The 14,430-nt window shown below is 38.4% G+C and overlaps 1 protein-coding gene across 4 annotated transcripts in view; it reads left to right on the plus strand.

Moving 5' to 3' along the window:
- LOC125230458 overlaps positions 1–14,430 on the plus strand; it is a 55,119-nt gene that overhangs the window by 695 nt on the left and 39,994 nt on the right. The window lies entirely within an intron of this gene.

Genomic DNA, 14,430 nt, shown 5'->3' on the forward strand with positions numbered 1-14,430 from the left:
ATGGCGCACCCTGTTGTTCGCATGTTTATGACCCGCTGAGGTTGCTGGATTTATGCCCCAACAGCCGACATTGTACCTGCACTTATACAGGGTGACCCACAAACTCATTGCAAATATAGACGTTAAACTTTTGTGAGACATATTTACGGAGTCTAGACGCCGCGAGCACTCATGCCTGATGACGGGTCTCCAAATTGCTCGAAATATGTCGCCAAACGCGATGTATTAATGTGAGTACAGTACAGCCGTATATTTAAATATTAAGTTGACAAATAATTACCGAATTTCAGGATTTTGTGTCATCTTTAGACTTATATTGACCGGGATATAGACCGTGATTACCTTTTTTATTTTTGTCGAGCTCCCGATATTTCGAAATATCGGGAGCTCGACAAAAATCAAAAAGGTAATCACGGTCTATATCCCGGTCAATATAAGTCTAATGAAAATAACCGTGAATCATTCAAAACTCTTTGTGTCATCTTGCTCTGTGTGTCCTATATACTAACACAGCGGATGCCTTTCCAAATTAAAAGCAGCACTGCTTTTAATTTGGAAGACATTTGGAGAAATACTACCTAAATAATTAAATCGCAGCGATATAAAATTCTTCGTAGTCTCGACCTGCAGACTTCCATAGGCTACGTATTCAGCTTTCCACCAAGTGGGCTGTAGGTATGCTTATTAATTGTCATGTAGTATAAACGATTTACTCATTAGTACCCATACCATCCAGGCCATCCTGTATACATAAATACGTATTATATTTTTTATTACATTTATATAATGTTAAGTAGCGGCAAACAATAATCACCAATTTAACTTTGTAGTAATTCACTTAAGTGAATCGCTTAATTATTTTTATACGGAAGGCGTGTGTTATTATGCAAATTTTATTCATCACACTTGATCATAATGGGTGCCATTTCATGCAAGCGTGTATTATGCCATTTAGGTTGTACAGGCACCTGCAATAGTCAGGCAATTAAGGGTTAAGTGCATGTTTTTTTCTTTGTTCACAATTTAAGCATATACTCGTTACCTGGGGGTAAAGTGACCACTAAAAAATAGTTATTTGTTATACAAGGGGGCAAAGTTGTATTTTAACGCCGAGTGTGGAATTGAAAAACGAGCAAGTGAAAGGGTTCTATAGTTGAACCACGAGCGAAGCGAGTGGTTCGAGAATAGAATCCTGAACTTGCGAGTTTTTTAACACACGAGAAGTAAAATACATTTGCACCCGAGTGTAACACAAAACTTTTCCCCTCACTATAGCGAGGAAACTACAACGCAAAAAATGCGTTTATCACTGCTTCTAGTAGTTACACAGGTGGTAAAATCATCTTTATTACTAGATTCACCTACTTTTATCAATTTTAAAGCAGTTAATTTGACTTTATTCAAGGTCAAATTACTTTACCCACTAGTGGATAAAATGCGATTTTACCCGCTGGTATTAAAGGACAAAACACGTGTTTCCGAGCTAGTGAGGGGAAAAAAATATTATCACTTTTTCATATGAAATAGCCAATTACATAAGAAGATTTCTTTTACTAGAATGTTAAAAACTCGGAAATTGCTTATTTAGGGCCAGTTCTGTTGCATCAACCACATTTGACAGACACATCATCGTCACTCGGCAAATGTCTATGGAACTTCCCATACTATAAAATTTAACGAACGCTTTAACAGTGACAGACGGTTTGATGCAACCGGCCCTTAATCGTCAATTTTTTTTCTAAATGTACTATTTACTCAATGTTTATAATGTTTTGAAACTGGCATGAATAATAAAATTGTACAGAATTCGCTAAAACACTACTTAAAAACTCATGAAAAACACGTCTATTTTCGGAAGCGTGTGTAAAATGTCAGCAATTTTCGCAAATTACTGCCGCGTTGTATTAATAAATGTCATACGAAGAATAAACACGAAAATTAATTAAATGTCCTAAATAACTACTAATGTGATGAAAATTTCCATCACCATGCAAAGAAGGGTTAAATATATAATTATTTAAGAGGGGAATCGATTACGATTATGATCCGAAGCGAATAATCTTGAAACATTAGCTCGTAAAGATGTTTTAGGCATCGACTGAAATACCATACTACGGTACTGTAAGTACCTACAGCAGGCCAGCGACCTCAATTCATTTACTACTCTGGCACCGATACTCCACACTACCTTAATACTAGGTTAGGTTATAAAATAAATGTACCAAGCCCTAATATCCCGTATGCCATGACAGAGACAAAACTACGCAAACAACACAATTGGCTACCAGAGACTTGTATAGAAAGGACTGTCAATATATCAGAAATATTTCACCAACAAGCCACCTTTATATGGGAGAAAATAAGCACTTTTAGAATATTTAAAGTTCGTATCGGCAGGGGCGGCTCACTCCGCGATTCTATCGCCGCGCTACAAGTACATGCTGGCCGTGAGTTTGCGGCCTAATCAGGGGTGGCGCGCGTTCTCACGGAAGTCGGAACGCACGTTCGCACTTTCTGTTGTTACTTTACGTCGCGAGTTTTTTTTAAAGTTTTATATGCGATGTCCGCGTGTGAATGGCTAATAATGCTTAGTTAAATAGACATCCATTGATTAAGTCCCAAGTTCAATAAGGCTTGTCATGGTGGGATTTAAATAATACTCTGTGTATACCTAGAAAGTACCCAAGACTGGAATATATTTATCTGAGTATTCATTCGTTTTAATCCATAGGCAACCCTATCGTCAGACGCAGACGCACGTGCGGCTCATTTCTTTGTTAGAGTTTTCTAGGCATTTAAAAGGCGGTATTTCGTGAACATAAAAGCAGTGGGCCGTCTATACTTGTACTATTATATATTCTGTGATATCTGTCGGGCAATACCGCAGCTCAGGCTGTTCAATGTTCATACTCTGTTGCCTTAAGATAAACCATAAAGTACTTAGTCGTAGTTCTATGATTCTCAATTTTCTAATAACTGGTTCGACTCAAATATTGTTTGCCATAGGATTAAATTAACAAGGAGTTTTGTAAGATGCTGTGAGACGACTGAATGAAATATTCCTGAGGAATCTTGACTGGTAGGCTACGGTCCATGATAATCATTACGGGAGTTATATTCTTGTCAGTAGTTTTTAAATATAAGTATGCAAAAACCAGTGTAGTTAAAAAATCTATCTTCAGTTTACCAGTCTATTAGTTACTCGTCTCTGGCCTCCACTATCGTGAATAGATCATACTTCGTGCCCAACTAATGGGTCTCGCACAATTCAACTTTTCATGACGTTTGTACCGTCACGTCTGAAAACATCTATACGAACAAAGTGCTCTAAATTTGTATACTCTACAACAGATCGACATAGGGAACAAATTAAATTATTTTATTAAATATTTTTGTGATTTGTTTTTATAAGTAGTAACACTACTATATATAAATTATAAACTGAAATAGATACCATACACTGAAGAAAAAGCATAAAATAAAATAATTTGATTTGTTCCCTACATCGATTGATGGCAGCACCATCTCTCTCGCTATATCGTAATCCTGCAAAAGGATTTATATAGGAGGTGCAAGCACAAATTGCTCGCCCTTAGAGCTGGTCATAGGCGCCTAGCCTTCAGAGATAACATACACTAGAGAAATTTCGACGGGTACCTCGGCGGTCGAGGTGGTGTAGCGGTTTATCACGTCAGCCGCGTTAGCTGGAGACCCGGGTTCGATTCCCGGCTTCGCCACCAGTAGGCTTGATCGCTTTTTCTTTAGTGTATAGTATCTATCTAACACAATTTATATTGTTCAAGAAATAAAGAAATGAAATGAAATATTTCAGTTTATACTCTACAACAGTATGTAACGTTTTCAATCAAAAGGGAACTTCACTACTTATCGGTGATCGTTAAGATCGATTTCATATTATAGCTATTATGGAAATAACGCCTTATTGACAACCAATAATAAAGTACCATTTTTATTGAAACTAGCGCATATGAAACGGACCGTTCAAACTTTGCATAGTCAGTTTTGAGGACATAATGAACAAGATATATCATGGGACCGATGCTGAAATCGCAAACTAATTTCATTTTCTGTGGAACGGTCTATTTTTCTCGCGATTGCAGCAGTGCTCCCATCATAAACGTTGTTCACTATGACCTCAAAAGTCACTATGCAAAGTTTGAAGGGTCTTTTTTAGGGTTCCGTAGTCAACTAGGAACCCTTATAGTTTCGCCATGTCTATCTGTCCGTCCGTCCGTCCGTCCGTCCGTCCGTCCGTCCGTCCGTCCGTCCGTCCGTCCGTCCGTCCGTCCGTCCGTCCGTCCGTCCGTCCGTCCGTCCGCGGATAATCTCAGTAACCGTTAGCACTAGAAAGCTGAAATTTGGTACCAATATGTACATCAATCACGCCAACAAAGTGCAAAAATAAAAAATGGAAAAAAATGTTCTATTAGGGTACCCCCCCTACATGTAAAGTGGGGGCTGATTTTTTTTTTCATTCCAACCCCAACGTGTGATATATTGTTGGATAGGTATTTAAAAATGAATAAGGGTTTACTCAGATCGTTTTTTGATAAAATTAGTATTTTCGGAAATAATCGCTCCTAAAGGAAAAAAAAGTGCGTCCCCCCCCTCTAACTTTTGAGCCATAAGTTTAAAAAATATGAAAAAAATCACAAAAGTAGAACGTAGTAGAAGACTTTCTAGGAAAATTGTTTTGAACTTGATAGGTTCAGTAGTTTTTGAGAAAAATACGGAAAACTACGGAACCCTACACTGAGCGTGGCCCGACACGCTCTTGGCCGGTTTTATTTCATAATCATAATCATTATCATAATCAAAATATTTATTCGGAATAAACTTAAAACTACACATTATGCATAAAGTATGACTAAAAACTACAAATGTACAAGGGATGGGTAAGTTTATCACGAAATGGTCCCGTCTCAGCATAATGCCGACCCGGAGGTCGGCGCTGATCTTCCGACGAGACCATTTGCGAGACACGAACGCAGCCACGCGGTATTTCACCCTCTATATGGGTAATAGGATCGTGCATACTTATTAATGGCACTTTTACCGTACAGATGTTTTAGACGCGAATGTAAATACAACGTGGACACGATGAATATTGATGTCGGTTCGACGAACAGTTAATTGAGCCGTGGGGCTTATTGTAAGGGTTTAAGGTTCATAATGTGGTTCGTAAGTTCGACGACCAGTAGGCTGTTCACCTGAGCCTATAAAGTATCTCTATAGGTGGTGTTTTAACAGTTTCTACCTAGATAGAAAAGAGGCCTTTTCAATAAATGATATCCTACCGACTGCGCCATGTAGTAGTAAATAAAAGGCTGCTTAAAGGAACACTGTTTATTAATATTAATTTCTTATAGTTTCACAAGAATGCGTACCGATCCATGCTATTTCAGTCAGTGTCAGTGTCAGTACAACTAGCGAGACAAATGCGAACGTTTCCGGAAACCCTTTTCTCACTACATCTTCTGTACGGCGGCGGCGGCCGTAGATACGTTATAACTAATCACTGTGAAGAATATGAACGTTTTCATTGATTTTATGTTTGCAACAAATACAAATAGAATAATTGAAAGCATATTTGATATTATCTTTAAAATATTGTCTTAGTTCTTAGTTCGCTATCGCTTTTAACAATATTCCACAATAAAATTTAGATGTTGGCGTTTTAGACCACCTCGTATAGCGGCATTTCCTCTGTCACGTAAAGACGAGGCGGTGTAAAGTAAATAGTGCACAGACACTATTAAGGCACATTTATTTTGTCCTTAAAATATATTTTACTTAATTGTATACTTCAAATATCCCAGACTTGCTAGGGTGTGCTTTTTAATTAATTAAGTCAATCCACTGACAGAAGGTCCAAGTGACGACAATTTTCCACTTACACATGTCATTTTGTAAATAAAAAGGTGAAAGTATTGCAAAATGTCGGGCATATTTCGTGTAATTCACCCGAGACAGGGCGCACGCCTAGAACATTATTCACATAGCTTAACTAAGCATTACTTTAAGACTAGACAATGTATTGAATTGACCTCCGATGAGAATAATTATTTGTAACGGATATCTAACCACAGAATAAGGGTCTCCAACAACCTCGACAGATTTTCTGGATATCTTATATATACATATATATATTATATATATAAAGATATTTCTGATTCCCTACTCCTACTGCCTCAACCACCCCCTACCCAACCCCTACTGCTAAAATTATAAATAGGCTTAGACCTGATTTAGACGGCGTGCGAGCTCGCATGCGATTATAGTTACATTGCGGGCTGCAATTACATGTACAATCTTGCACAGCCATCAAATACCGCAATGTAATAAAACTCGTATGCGAGTTCTCGTACCGTCTAAATGGGGCCTTACTCTTGGCCATAGACTAGCCAAAGATGTGGCCTACGTTGGAGTGAGCTAGCCCTGAAGATGCTTGTTCACCCTTGATTTGAAGGTTCCGGGTTATATGAGCTCGGAAGTACAGCCGCCGGCAAGGAATTCCACTCCTTCGCAGTGCGCATAAAAAAGGAAGAAGCAAAGCAATTCGTGCGAATTGAACTACTGTCTCAGTTTTCTGCGAGCAAGTAGTGACTTGCTAGTGGTGGGAATATCAGGCAAAAGCGTGCAAAATGTTCGCTCTGTTCACGCCATCACGCTAAGGTCGAGTTGTTGATGTGACTAGCCAGTACCTAGCCAGCCACGGCACATGAGCTGAGTCAGACTTTTTGAATAGTGTATATATGGACTGAATATTAGAAACGTCGAATTAACGTTCACTAATGTACTAGGCCTATCGTATGATGGGGCATACCGTTAAATGGATTAAATATTTATAAGTACAGAACTGGTGGCTTATCTAAATATCTACGGTGACGGGTTTCACCACCTCCTATAATCCCGTATAATATCAATTCCCTATAATCCCGATATAAGTTCAATTTTGGCGTAGGTGACAGGCTGGCAATCTGTCACTCAATTTCCTTAATAACCTTATAATACGAGTATGTATGTAGTTTATCTTGCTTCTATATTTACTATAAAGCCTTAAGAGGCACACGCGCCGTGAGGTTTCCTTGGATTAATCAATTATCCACATTATACCGGAAGCCTTGTTGAAGAACCTCCGGCGCATCTGCCTCCGTTCACAGCTAAACGAGGACAAGAACAAATGCTTCAATAATAGCCTTGTATTATTTGTATTACTATTTTAAACTGCGCTAGGAACTGGAATAAACACTAGCACCTGCTACTTGCTTATTTATTTGTGGAGCTTTAAACCCTTAATAATATGGAAAACCTACATTTCGTGTTATTTAATGACACGATTTTTTGTTATACATGTTATAAATACCTTTGAATAACATTTTTAAGGGGCTCTTCAACGCCATATTCCTGACTACTGATGTGCCGACGGAAAGTTTCCAAAACTCTGAAATTGTCACATAGCAAAACTTCGGAAACTTTCCATACCTACTTTGTATGGACAATTGTATGGATGGAAACTTTCCATTTCATAAATTTGAATTCCCTTTACTTTTCGTGAATGTTTCGTGAATTTTGCAAGAAATTAAAGAATTTTTTGGAAAACCGCAACTTGCACATCAGTATTCCTGACAAAACCAAATTATAAAAACCTAAAAAGCAAAAAGATTGTTTGATTTAGGTAAAATAACAGTTTTTATTTTCTTATTGTTTTTTGTATGTGTGTTCTATGTATAAGTATTTTGTATATTATAAATGTCGTTGTCTGAGTACCCACAACACAAGCTTTCTTGAGCTTACCGTGGGCCTCAGTCAATCTGTGTAAGAATGTCCTATAATATTTATTTTATTTTATTGTTACTAAATAATATTTCAGCTATGTAAAACTAAAAAAAAACTACTCATTACCCAGAAACAAACATCTGTGCTTATCACACAAATAAATGCCCTTACAGGACCTTCGGCTCTACAAGACACTTTCTATAATACAGTGGTAAACAAGTATACGGCGCGCTTCATTTGAGCAGTCACCGTAGCGTAGACGCATGCAACTCCAGGGGCGTAGCCGTACGGCATTTCTGCGACGCGAACCGCCACCGAAACGCCGCAGAAATGTAGTCTGGCTCTGTCGCGCCAATACGCAAGAGCGATAGAGATAGATATCGGCAACTATTTAAATGAGCACCAAAAAAAGTTTTGGTACCCCAACCATTGCGACCTAAAAAAGTAGTTGAGCACCAGAATAATGTTACTTAAAATTATACAACTGCCACCAGTTTTAGTAAACCGTTTACATTAAATAGTAAAGTAGCACCAAAAATAGTAAATGAGCACCAGATTTTGAGCCCCAAATTAATGCACTTTTGTAACCTAAATAAATAATGGATTACCAAAAAATATGCATATAGGTATATTACCAAATATAATAACACCAAATTTAGTAGCTCCTCACGATAAACCCCCTGCACACCGCACCTCATGCACAGCGCTTTTGACCAGTCTCATGAGACAGCGAAGCGATCCATAAACAGACGAACTGCTCCTAAAAAGTGGGTTAGGTTAGGTTAGAACTGCGACCAGCATACAAACGAACTGCTACCAAAAAGTGGGTTAGGTTAGGTTAGAACTGCGACCCCTACACAGACGAACTGCTACTAAAAAGTGGGTTAGGTTAGAACTACGACCTCTACACAGACAAACTGCTACCAAAAAGTGGGTTAGGTTAGAACTGCGACCCCTACACAGACGAACTGCTACCAAAAAGTGGGTTAGGTTAGATTAGAACTGCGATCCATACACAGACGAACTGCTACCAAAAACTGGGTTAGGTTAGGTTAGAACTGTGACCCACACACAGACGGACTGCTACCAAAAAGTCGGTTAGGTTAGGTTAGAACTGCGACCCCTATACAGACGAACTGCTACCAAAAACTGGGTAAGGTTAGGTCAGAACTGCGACCCCTACACACACGAACTGCAACAAAAAGTGGGTTAGGTTAGGTTAGAACTGCGACCCCCACACAGACGAACTGCTACCAAAAAGTGGGTTAGGTTAGGTTAGAACTGCGATCCCTACACAGACGAACTGCTACCAAAAACTGGGTTGGGTTAGGTTAGAACTGCGACACCTACACAGACGAACTGCTACCAAAAAGTGGGTTAGGTTAGGTTAGAACTGCGACCCCCACACTGACGAACTGCTACCAAAAAGTGGGTTAGGTTTAGGTTAGGTTAGAACTGCGACCCCTACTCATACGAACTGCTACCAGAAACTGGGTTAGGTTAGGTTAGAACTGCGACCCCTACACAGACGAACTGCTACCAAAAAGTGGGTTAGGTTAGAACTGCGACCCCCACACAGACGAACTGCTACCAAAAAGTAGGTTAGGTTAGGTTTGAACTGCGACCCATACACAGACGAACTGCTACCAAAAAGTGGGTTAGGTTAGTTTAGAACTGCGACCCGTATACAGACGAACTGCTACAATAAGTGGGATTGGTTAGGTTAGAACTGCGACCCCCCACACAGACTACTTTTAGGCCAATAGTATTTGAGTATCATTTTGTAATAAAATGCGGTAACAACATTGGTGCTCATTAATTATTTTTGGGTTGACAACGATTATTTTGGGTGTTATGTACTTTAATAGCACGGCAAAATCTTACAATTTTGGTTTCCATTTACATTAAAATGGTGTTTTAATGTTGGTGATCATTTTACAATTTTTGGGTAATTAGTTATTATTTCTTTAACAAAAGTTACAATATTTGGTTATCATTTTTCATTAAATTGGTACACTGATTTTGGTGCTCATTTACTAAAATTGGTGCTAGAATGGATTTTATTTGGTGTGAAATGTTACTAAATTAGGTGCTCAGTTAAACATAAGCCATAGATATCTACGAACGTTTCGCTTCGTGAGTGTTTGTGCATTCGGCTACGTACTCAGAGCTCAGAACGATAGTTATAAATATATTTCCACCAAAACATTTTTATCCGATTTATTATCTGCCTAGTCTCGAGACATGCCTGCAACATGTAGCATAATGAAATCAGTGGCAAGCTTTAAACATTTTGCAGTAGTTAAGATAAGCACTGACCTTCGCTTAGTTATTGAAACTAGCAAGTTGAATTAAAAATATGCCACTGCTTGAGTAATCTAAAACTATTTTTCTCTTGCACTTCAGTTGTAGCACGTGGTAAAAAATCTATAAATCCATAAAGTGTCTGCCATACAAAACCAGTTGAAGTTTCGCAGTTTGGCAAAAAAAGATCATTTAAGCCCCGTCGTGTGTCTCAGTAGGCCTAGCACATGATTGCCGCGAGAGTATGTCGCCGCGAGATAGATGCCACGTCTTCTTCTAACTGTATTAATGACATAAGGACGGGTAGTCTATCTCGCGGCGACATACTATCGCGGCCATCATGTGCTGGCCCTACAGGTTGACAATGAATATAATTTAAAAACGTGTTGAATCTTATGTTATGATGTCCTTTCCTCAGCTGGCGTAATTTTATTTGACGTTCATATGCGCATTGTAAATAATATGCCTACTTGAAAAATTTTCATTTTCATTTATGATTCATAACTATGATGTCCTATGAATACAGGATTTTTAAGCATTAAGTGCAAGCTACGAGTACCTATGCAGCGTCGACTCAGGACACTTGTATGAGCTTCAATAGTGTGACATGCACGCCGCGCCGCACGCCCCGCGTCCCGCCCCGCTGCACGCACAATATGAGCGTGCGTCAAACAACAAACCTCATTTATAACAATTGTTTTCAAATTTTTGTTCAAACCTAATGACTTGATATAAGGTGTGCGAATACTCAGTATTTTAAATGTGTCATAGTCTCCCGTTAGTGAGGAAATGTTACACGGGTCTTATAGCTGTTTACTCGTAAACTAAACGAGCCAAACATCCATGCTTTAAGTCACATATTTCTTCATAGCAAAAATCAGATTTAATACCTACACTTCAGAGTGTAAATTTTGACGGAATGTCGAGGTTATAAATGACGTTATGTTAGTGTTGTATGCAACACGCGAGGCTTTTCGGCTGACACGGTGTTTGCTCGACACTTTCATTCTGGCAGTTTGTTGCACATTATAGCATTTATAGCCATTTTGTGTTGTTGCTTTTTTCTAGTTTAACGGACATTTTGAAAACAACGATGGATGTTGGTGCACCATAGAAATTTATAGTTCCCTGATTGTTTTTGCAACATATTTTATTTGCAGTAGTAATTCGTGGGCAATTTCTTATAAGTCTAGGACTGTTACCTACTTTTCTGGAAATCTCTGCAATTGCGAAAAGTTGGAAACTTGATATTCTGTTCGGAAAGTGAAAAGTGGTGAAATGAATGGGATCCAATACTTTCCACGACTCTGTACTTTCCGAACAGACTAGTCCACCGTCCCCGGATTACCACGGCACGCGGCACCATGCTGAGTGGGCTGAGGGATTATTTATCTCATATTTTTTCATGTATTTTTTTGTGACCAGTGGCGGAAAACAGGGGAGGCCTTTGCCTAGCAGTGGGACACATTATAGGCTATATATAAAAAAATATATATATTTCCTTTTGTTTGTGAGTTTTGTAACGTTAAATGTCTAAATGTATTTTATTTCTTCTTTCTTTCATTTACTTTCTGAATGTCTAAAATGAACTCACGTTTAGGCGGGCTGCGGTGCACGTACATCCCGTTCCTGGCGCCTCTCTCCTGCAGCCACTTCTTGACGCTCTCCATCCCCCCTCCTCGCCGGCTGCTTCACTGGAACATCTGCACTGCATATTACGATGTTGGGATAAATTTGAGAAAAGATTATTTTAGAAAGAAAGAAAGAAAGAAAAAGCATTTCTTAGCACAAAATACGTACCAATAACTATCTTAAACTAAAACTACCGTTTAATTAAATTACCTACATGAACCCATAACATCTAAGCAAAGAGGATCGAGTATTAAAGATAGTTACTGTCAAAGTAAAATGTGTAATCACAGTGCATAGACTGCCATCTCTCGACACAGGCTTAAAACTTTTGAACCTCAGTTTTGACAATTTGGCCCATATTCTTAGCTTGATATCTTTTAAAATGTCAAATATTAATTTAGCGCCATCTAGCCGAGCGTACCCCAAAGGTGTAATGCCATCTAGGCCACCGTACCTTTTTAACACGCTTTTATTAGGTCGTCGTGTATGTAACTAACTATGTAATGGAATCTAAGGGAGCTAATTCTGTATGATACTGAGGTACGTTTTTTTCTTAGACTTTTTCTGTCTATTCGGAATTATATATGTCTTTGCATCTAAGTCACCCTTAAATGCATGACTTAATGATTTAATCAAATTTGAATTTTGACATGCTGTCAATTTGATTCACAGTATATCATGACGTGGGTAGAGGGAAGCATTATTTCTGCCCCCTTTCCGTATCTAGTTAGCATTGTCAGACGCTATTTATATCTGCATGACACCATAACACTGTACCGAACTTCTGCACCCACTCTCTTATTTACTTACTTACTTGACTAAACATTCTTACAACCAACCATCCTTTAAAAATTCCCCGTATATTTGGCCTTGTGATCGTCTAATGGTAGTAGAAGGACCCCTCGATATGAACCATAGCAACCCAAACTCTTTAATGCGAAGTAGATACGACTATTGGACTCATATGATTAATTATAACTTAACCCACTAATTAAATCTCAGCATAATTTTGTGAAAATTACGTTAACTTGGACGAATAGGCAAAAGACGTGGAGATTATGTTAACGCTAAATAACGCCTGTGAAAGATGCGCGAGCAAAGTAACATACGAACTTGAACAAAAAAAAACTATAGGCGCCAGACATTTTATTTATAATTTTGGTTTATAAATGGTAAATAATATAAAAAATATTTTAGTAATCATCCACTACGCCCTATTAGTAGTTTCAATTGGGCTCGAAGCTTGCGTTGTGGTTTGAAACTCCTCATCTCAACCAAACTGCTCTGTTGAGAATCCTATGCCAAACCAGAAGGGCTATCTATCTATGAACTAACCCCCTTTTATTTTGTTTCATTTTCCCTAGCTAAACCCCCTTTTCCCCAATACTGCTAATAGACCATAACTTCTCGACCCTTTCACTGTTTCAACGATACATCGAGTAAGAAGCTTCCAATTGAAAACCCAAGAAAAGTAAGCTTAATCACTCCTCGGAGTTTTCGGCTTCCCATCAGTGGACGGCGCCCGCATGCCACTGGTCCCTAAACAAACCCCAGCTAACACTCAATGATCGCTGTCACATGAAGAATCAGAAATTGCTACCACAATTACAAATTACACTTAGATGAATTAAACAGTAATAACTCAAAGCTTTTTCACACTTTGATAATAAATATGATATTGAAGTTTCATTATACCAAGAATAAACACACGATATTATTTATAAAATACCTTCTAACACCCAGTAATTTTGTTCACAATGATTTTAGATCTTGAATTTAATTTATTTTTAGTTATTAGATAAGATAGGTTTTTATATTACAGAACTTTATTTATTTCCCTACCTATCGAAATGTGTGATTCTACCCTACTAGACAGAAAGTTCCCTAATCTAAAACGATAAAAACTCTGTTCGTACTCACCATGGAACCAGAGTTTTAAGATATACGCGGTGTATACCTAAACTGACTACGCTAGAGTTCAGCAGACTAGACTGAAGAAAGCAAACCCTATAAGTCTGTGTATTTATCCCCCCCCGATGCAGGCGTCCGTGGACAGGGAGGCAATCGGGTAGGATAGTTCCCTATTGTGTATATGATATATACTTATGACAATAAATATACAAGGTCTTCAAATACTGCCGCTTTGAACAAGCATGGATTACTCCAAATGACACATATAATGTCCTTGCTCTCGGCTAACAGCTGGGCATTGAAGAACCAGGGAGGGAGAGATATTTTCATTTTTCTATGTTGGTAAAGAGAAAATGCCAATTTAACCCTCTGTATTGGTAAAACTACGGACCTCCTTGCATCAATAGTTTAACAGCCGCTAGGTTAATCGATGCAAGGCTAAACAAACTGTCTGTCTGGGCAGCGATCTGGCTTTATAATTAAATATTCTTCACTTAATTTGAACTGATTAGGTATTATTTACTTTAACCATTAAATTTGATTATCACAATAACAATGAAACTTCTGACAAGAAGAACCGAATCGTTAGCGGCTCACTTCACCCATATAAACTCCAACTCAATAGCACAAGACAATAAACCTGCACCACCGAATCAGAATCTACCATCCAAAATCAAGCTCTGAAAAGAACATATGTTCCCCACAAAACCAAACGATAGACGGCATGAATAAAGTAAACACTCACTAACTTCCAATACTTCTAGTAAAACATAACTTAAACTT

This window comes from Leguminivora glycinivorella, chromosome 10 (genome assembly GCF_023078275.1).
Source record: "Leguminivora glycinivorella isolate SPB_JAAS2020 chromosome 10, LegGlyc_1.1, whole genome shotgun sequence".
Classification (NCBI taxonomy): Eukaryota; Metazoa; Arthropoda; class Insecta; order Lepidoptera; family Tortricidae; genus Leguminivora; species Leguminivora glycinivorella.